Here is an 8,719-nt window from a genome sequence, read left to right on the forward strand (position 1 = left end):
AATATAGAAACATTTATTGCATCCTAAAACCTCAATATGCCTAATTTGGTTCCATTTGCTTAAACAATTCTCGAGTAATGCAGACATTTGTGTTTCATTTGTATGGCAGACACCCCCCCTTTCCCTTGAGCTGGAAGATAGCCAAAGTCATACCAATCCTTAAACATGGGAAGGATCCTTCTGGGCCTTCTAGCTATCGTCCCATAAGTCTACTGTCAGCTATTTCTAAACTTTTTGAAAAAGCTATTCTTTCTAGACTGCTAACTATTGCTGAGGAGAACAATGTTTTTCTTGAAGAACAATTTGGATTCCGAAAGGGACGATCCACTGTTCACCAACTGACAATAGTTTGTATCATTATCAAACGAAACAAGTCGGTTGCAAAAACATCTGCTATGGCATTGTTGGACGTTGAAAAAGCATTCGACAAAGTCTGGCATGATGGTCTGGTGTACAAGCTGCACAGATACATTTTTCCGATTTTCCTAGTGAAGATAATCAAAAATTATCTTTCCAACAGAATATTCCGGGTCTTTCTGAATGGCACGAACTCAGATTCATTCAACATTAACGCCGGAGTACTTCAAGGAAGTATTCTTGGGCCAATACTCTTCAACATCTCCACATAAGACCTTCCTCCCCTTCCGGATGATGGCGTTCTGTCGCTGTTCGCAGATGACACCGCAATCATTTACAAGGGTAGAGTGACTAGAGCTCTCGCTGCCAAACTTCAGAGAGGCTTGGACGTCCTTTCAGAATATTTCAACAAATGGAAAATTTGTATCAACGCGGCGAAGACCCTGACCATACCTTTCCCATATTCTAAATCTCCCCGATTTGTGCCGGCTGATGATGTCAAAGTCAGACTTAGTGGTACTGCGGTGGAATGGTCTAGTGAGGCCACTTACCTCGGTCTCATCATGGACAGCAAGCTGCTCTTTGGCACGCATGTTGATAAAATTAACACCAAGTGCAATGCACTGATAAGATCATTGTACCCCTTAATAACGCAACTCGACTCTGTGAAGAACAAGCTTGCTATCTACAAACAAGTCATCAAGAACAAGCGTGCCAATCTGGAAGAGCTGTGCAAATAGTCATAAACTAAGATTACAGAGAATTCAAAACAAGATCCTTCGTATGATCTTAAAGAGTCCACCTAGGACACGAAACACTGAGATACACGAGTTGGCTAATATCCTGCCGTTGAATGAACTGTTGGTAGAAAGATTCAGGGGTTGCTGCCAAGCCTCCAACAATCCAATCATAAGAAATCTGAACAGCTAGATTATGGTTTAGGTTAAAATTAGTTTAAGTAGGTAGGGTTATATTTTAATAATTAAAATATACAAAACATATTGAAACGTTGAAAATAGAAATAGGATGAGTCAAAACTCATCAATAACAATAAAAAATACATAAAAAAAATAATAACAAAGATGTAGTGCTAGAAGTAAGGCAGATCACTTATAATGTTAAAACTTTGTATAATCAAAATCCATGGAAAATAAAGAAAATTTAAGTCAAAAAAACAGGAAGTGGGTTATATCTATGGTATAACCGCAAGGGTGACGTAGCACTATCGTTGATTTAGAGATCATTTGTTTGAAGTTGAATCTAAATCCATTCTGAATGAATGAATAAATGAATATTTGGGAGACTTCGAAAACGAGAGCGTTACGTTGGAGGCACAAGGTTTTATGCATCCAATATAGGATACGAAAAACCTTGTTCTGAAGAATAATCTTCAGAAGCTAACCTGCTAACTGTACTTGATTGACAAATCACAAACCCAAATGTATTATATGGATATTTTATGGATAGAAAACATTCAATTAAACTCTTTCACATGAATATATTTTGAAAATTCCCAGAGGAACTGGCAGATTATTTTCAGTAACGATTAGTTATTTCCACATTTTCCTCGATACTGGAAGCGCACCAGTGGTTAATACCAACTCGATAACCACCTGTTAATAGCACTTGATTGAAACATATTTGGTCACAGTGTTACATGGATAGAAAACATTCAATTAAACTCTTTCACATGAATATATTTTGAAAATTCCCAAAGGAACTGGCAGATTATTTTCAGTAACGATTAGATATTTCCACATTTTCCTCGATACTGGAAGCCCACCAGTGGTTAATGCCAACTTGATAACCACCTGTTAATAGCACTTGATTGAAACATATTTGGTCACAGTGTTACATGGATAGAAAACATTCAATTAAACTCTTTCACATGAATATATTTTGAAAATTCCCAAAGGAACTGGCAGATTATTTTCCAGCAATGATTAGATCTTTCCGGAACTTTCTCGATGCTGAATGGCATCCTAACGGAAAGAGTTCTGCGCGTGTATGTGTCGATCCTTCGCCGTCCACCTCCTCCAGCACGTTAGGCAACGATGTTGTCTTGTCGATGTCCTCACGAAAAATGAATGTGTCTCACCACCAGAATATCGCTTAAGTATGCTTTTTGTGTGTGATTGAATCGAGAGAAGGTGTGGTTTACGATGGCAATTTGGAAGGCAAACTAGAGGGGAATGAACTCCCTGAGCTCGGAACTTTCGGCGACTGAGCAATAATCGATTGCGGACGCATACAATATTGGATACGGAAATATCCTACTGATGGGGAAGAATAATCTTCTGAAGCTATCCTGTTAATTGCGATTGATTGAAAAACCACAAAACCAAATGTATTTGGTCACAGTGTTACATGGATAGAAAACATTCAATTAAACTCTTTCACATGAATATATTTTGAAAATTCCCAAAGGAACTGGCAGATTATTTTCAGTAACGATTAGATATTTCCACATTTTCCTCGATACTGGAAGCCCACCAGTGGTTAATGCCAACTCGATAACCACCTGTTAATAGCACTTGATTGAAACATATTTGGTCACAGTGTAACATGGATAGAAAACATTCAAATAAACTCTTTCACATGATTATATTTTGAAAATTCCCAGAGGAACTGGCAAATTATTTTCCGGATCTTTCTCGATGCTGAATGGCATCCAAACGGAAAGAATTCCGCGCGTGTATGTGTGTGTGTGTGTGTGTAGCGGCTGCTTCGAGATCTTCCCGGGGAAGAGTTTGTGGCATCACTCTCCTCCTGATGGATTCCCTTCTGGCCTAAGGTGCACAAACAGGCTCTTGGTGACACCGTTCATTCGCGCTTTCATGATAAACGAAGAGCTTCACCACAACAGCGACAACATGCTCCAATCGCTGTTCAATTAGAACTGAGTGGATTTCCGAGCGGCGCTCGCTTATATACCGATTGGTGATTTCAATAGCCTGTTTTGAAAGCAATTTTAAGACTATTGAAACAAGTTTTTGGATCAGAAAGTAACAAGTATAGAACGCGTAGACATTTTATCTATCGAATGAAGTGTTTATCATACCATTTCGTTCAGTTGTTTAGGAGCTATTAACGCTCAAAATCTCGGTCTCCGGCGTAACGCTTTCGTTTTCGAAACTTTGATTTTACACCCCGGTATAGAAATGAAAGACGTAGTCCTACGTCAAAAAAAAAGTCACAGGAGGGTTGTGTCCGAGATACGACCGCATAGTTGACGTAGGATTCCGTTAGGCTATCTGTTGATTTTGGATATGTTTGAAGAATTACATAGTTAAACTCTTTGATAATGATTTGGTGGCCCTGAAAAGGGCCGTTTTGTTTGGTTGTTGGATATTGTTTGCTCACTCCACCAGTGTTCACCGAGTGATGATGACAGAAAGATGGTAAACAGTCGTTAGATGGTGCGTATCAGATACGAGATGCCGAAGTGGAATGAGACATGATGAATACCGACCTCTGTTACCCTAGATGAGATGCTTTCTATGTTATGTATGGATGAAATAAACAGAAAATTCACCAATGCTACATAAGATAATTACCAATACCGGCCACAATCATCATTTTTTCTCATCAGTAAAAACATGTTACTTTAATATAGAGGAAACATATTTGAAATGAGAGAGGTAATTTTCTTTTATAACTTTTACTTTCTGAGTGTTTATTCAACCCAGTGCGAATTTTAATTGAACTAACAGCACTTAATACTATACGTAGAGCATATGGGAAATCACTTTTTCTAATATTTCTTCACTTTTCCAATTTTTCTCGCCGTATAAACTTTCCTCGGGTGAATATAAACACAACAAAACAGATAGCTTAAACCAAACGACCTGTTCTCGAGCGGGAACACACCTTGGGTTTTATTTATGAGAATTGAAATAAATCGTTTCACATATCAAGCCATTTTTAACACAACTGCTACCATATACAATTTTACACTTACACTTGTGCAAATTTTTTTACAATACACGATCATTGATATGAAACTTTACGAAGCAATGTTTAAAGTTCTAAATTTAAATTTTATTTGCTAGAATTATTCGTATCACTCACCTTACTTACAATATAAGAATGCCCCCGACTTGCATATACTTGCAATGCCGATTTCCCCCACGCAGCTTGGTTTTGATGTCTCTGTTAGGGAACACATTTCGGTAGGAACAAAAGTTCTCCCTACTTTCATGTATTTGCAAAGCCGATTTCCCCCAAGAAGCTTGGTTTTGGATGTCTCTGTTAGGGACCCGCCGCATGTGTCGTCAATTTCGACCAATCAAAAGTGGGTATTTCCGTTAGGATAGGGGTTGAGATTTTTCAATTGTTCGATAGTTAGTTTCATGACAAATAAAGGGTGTGTCACATCAAATTATATCACGGAAAAAACGCTGTAGAAATTTAATTTTTAGGAATTATATCTTCAGCTTTCGCTTATAATCAGATAAGAGTGTATAGATCACGTTGGCCATGCTTCACTGTCAATTTTTCGTAAATTTGGAAAAATGTCGTCGAACGAAAAAGAGCGTCGTGAATTAATCCTGTGCACTCATTTCGAGAATCCGGAGTTGTCACATCGGGACATCGGTAAGATGCTGGGAATCGTCCAATCCACGGTCAGCAGAGTACTAAAACGATACTTCGAGAACCTAACCATCGACCGGAAGGTGAAGAACGGCAAAAATGGATGCTCCGTCATGGAAAAAAATCACAAGCGCGTAGTTAGGCAGTTTAGACGTGATCCGAGAAGTTCGGTCCGGGATGTCGCCAATAAGCTGAATTTGTCAAGTTCATTCGTCCAGCGGACCAAGCAGCGGGAGGGCCTGCGTACATACAAGGTTCAGAAGGCTCCTAACCGAGACGAAAGGCAAAACATGGTGGGGAAGACGCGAGCTCGGAAGCTGTACGCCGAAATGTAATGGACGACGAAACCTACGTCAAAGCGAACTTTCGTCAGCTGCCGGGCCTGTTGTTCTTCTCCGCAGAGGACAAATTCAGCGTTCCGGAGAAGATTCGCAAGCAGAAACTATCCAAGTTTGCCAAAAAGTACATGGTGTGGCAAGCGATCTGCTCTTGCGGAAAGCGGAGCGCCCCCTTCGTGATGACCGGCACGGTAAACGGGCAGGTTTACCTTAAGGAGTGCCTACAGAAGCGCTTACTACCACTATTGAAGCAGCACGAGGGCCCGACCATCTTCTGGCCGGATCTCGCTTCGTGCCACTATTCAAAGGACGTGTTGGAGTGGTATGAAGCCAACGGGGTCACCTTCGTGCCAAAGGAAATGAACCCGCCCAACGCGCCGGAGCTTCGCCCAATAGAGAAATATTGGGCGATTATGAAGCAGGCCCTCCGGAAGAACCCAAAAGTTTTCAAATCGGAGACGGACTTCAAGAGAAAATGGATTTCTGTTCAAAAAAAAACTTCAACCTGACGTTGTACAGAACCTTATGGACGGGGTAAAGAGGAAGGTGCGAGCATACGGGCTTGGGCTCGAAGTATGAATAAAAAGAAAATGCCAAAAGTTAATAGTTTTTATTGCAATGCAATTGCAGTGCAATTTTCAAAAGGATCGGTCTACTGGGCGAATTTCTACAGCGTTTTTTCCGTGATGCAATTTGATGTGACACACCCTTTATTATTTTCTTCAATTGAAAAAATTGTTATGAGGTGCCGAAATCGATTGACGCAAAAATTTCATTAATCCAACAGGAAATGACTGAGCAATAAGCGTTTGAAATTGGACAATTTTTCGATGCGCTCGATTTTCGATTTTCAATTTGTACCCCAATATGTTCCGAAAGACGTAATCCTACGTCAAAAGAAAAATATATCATTCTCTTTCAAACCGTAAATCAGTGTGGTTGTATGGCATCGTTTCACATCGCATCACATCATAAAAAGAAAACAAGCAGCAACGTGGACGTGTGGACGTAACAAAGGAGGACAAGTTAAGGGAAGTCAAGGGAGGTCTCCAGTTCCCTGTTGGTCGCATTCACTGATTGCTCCGCAAGGGTAACTAGGCCGAACGGATTGGTGCCGGAGCACCTGTATACCTAACAGCGATTATAGAGTTTCGGCCGTCGGAGTGCTCGAGTTGGCTTGCAAACATGCTCACGACAATCAGAAAACCCGCATCAAGAACAGAGCAGCTTCGGTTTGGCGCTCATCAAGGCAACAACCAGTTTCAACGAGTGGCAAACGCAATCGCAAAACGGCAGCAGGTAGAAGAAGGAAAAAGTTTGTCTATTCAGACTGCTTTGGTGGCAAAAGCAGCCACCATAAACCACGGCGCTTTTTAGGGCCATTAAACCTTTCAAAAAAGAGTTTACGAAATACAGTTTAATGCTTTCTAAAACAATATCCAAAATAATAATAAAACACAAATAGATTTTTTCATAATTTGTTTGCCAGGATATGATGAGTATGAGAATTTGGCAGTTGTTCTGAGTTTATTGATGGTTGGGGACTTTCCCGATTATTCAATTTTCACCAATTCTTAAATTGCTTCTAGATTGAAAGTACAGTAATTTATATTTAGCTCGACAGTTAGCTAATTGGACGGACCTGTAATGCGACATATTTAGTTGGACATTTTTGTAAACATAGAGTTCGGGGTCCAAATTATGACCCCACATTGAAAGTCGACACTGCACCACTGTCATCGGAAATGTTCAATTACAGGTTAAAATCGCCTTCAATGCGACACTGAGTGGTTCTCCGGCACGTCGCATTTAATGTAATTTACTGAACAACATGTCACAAGCTGGATGGGAAGAAATTTTCCAACTGTGAAAGCTGTGGCGAGTGGCAAACGCCATAGCTAAACAGGAAGGTTTACCCGAACAAGATGGGAATATCGAGTGATAACAAAAACACAACACCAAATGTTCTTTTCAGAACCACCAACATGTTCATAAAGAGTAAACAGTAAACTAATCCATTTTTCAGGTAGATAGGTAAGTATTCACGTAGGAGAAGAAAATAAAACAATATATTTAAAATATATATTCAACAAAAGCTGTCCCCTTTGTATAGTCCTAAGTCACTCCGGTTATGTCCCCGACATTACCCACCCGTCTTTTTTTTGCGCAATTTTGTGAAGTGCAGCTTTCGTGACGGTTGTATTCATTCAATTTATTTTTGTACAAGTGGGAAATGTCGTGAATATCCAGTGGAAAATTATACGCTGCCCGTCTATTTTGGACGTGTTTCAGTTTCACCTAGTAGTCGTGTGAAAAACAGTTCCGTGATTAGCGAGCATTTTGGGTTCCCGCTCGCTGAATTAGTATTCGCGATGTTTCATTGATATTTTTTTGAAATCCTAATAGATGTGTTCCCTTACGTTTGGCCGAAATTTATTAGTACAAAAATGAAAATCCGCCATTAATAGAGATTCTCCATAAGAGAGTTAGAAGATATGTAGAATAGGAAAGAAGATGAAGTGATAGTAGCAGTGTGCTAGAAGAGCGAGAGGGATTGTCGTAGCTCTAAGGGTGCATCTATGGCTGTGAGAGTTTTTTTTAAATAGATATAAAGTGAGAACGAGCGAGGGTTGTAAGTGGAAGAGGTGAAATGCCGAAGAGCATGTGAAATATGATTTCATGCTGCATTCGTACGATTCGTCTTCATCGCCATTGTTTTATTCTGTTTTCTTTTCTCGCAATATGTTTGTGTTGTGCTTGCCCGTGAGGAGAGTCCTGTTGTGAAAGTGTTCTCTCCGCTCAAATATTAGCGCTCTTGTCTGAGCACAACACCGCTCCCTGAGACGCCATATAAGTATTATGGGCCAAGCAAAGACTTAGGGCGATTACACATTATCCGGTTTCCGCCGGACCGGTTTCAAAAAGCGCCGCTGGGTTTGGACGGATAACCGGATAACAATGTGAAAGAGACCTCGCGCTACACAAAACCGTGCATCTCTCACATACACATACGTGCATTTATTTCTATAATGGATTGACAGATAAACATTGCTGCAAATCCACGATGACAGTGGAATACTGTCGACGTCTGGTGGCGACTTTCAATTAGAGCATAATTTGGGTCCCAAATTCATTAGTGTAATCTTTATCAGATTAGAAGACACGAAGCCAGTTTTAGAATGTTAAAATGTGAATGAAATTTTTACATCATGTTACTTAATTATTTGAAACCCGTATTCCTGACTTTTATTTAACCATTTGTTTATACATTTTCACTAAAACTTTTCATTATAATATAAAGTTGTCTTCAAAAACAATTTTCGCATGAGATTTTTCCATCACTTGCAAAAAAAGTGTTTTTCATTTGAATAGAATATATAATTTGATGCGCAAAAGTTAATTTTCATTCATAATTTTAATATTAAAAACGT

Source organism: Toxorhynchites rutilus, chromosome 1 (assembly GCF_029784135.1).
Source record: "Toxorhynchites rutilus septentrionalis strain SRP chromosome 1, ASM2978413v1, whole genome shotgun sequence".
NCBI lineage: Eukaryota > Metazoa > Arthropoda > Insecta > Diptera > Culicidae > Toxorhynchites > Toxorhynchites rutilus.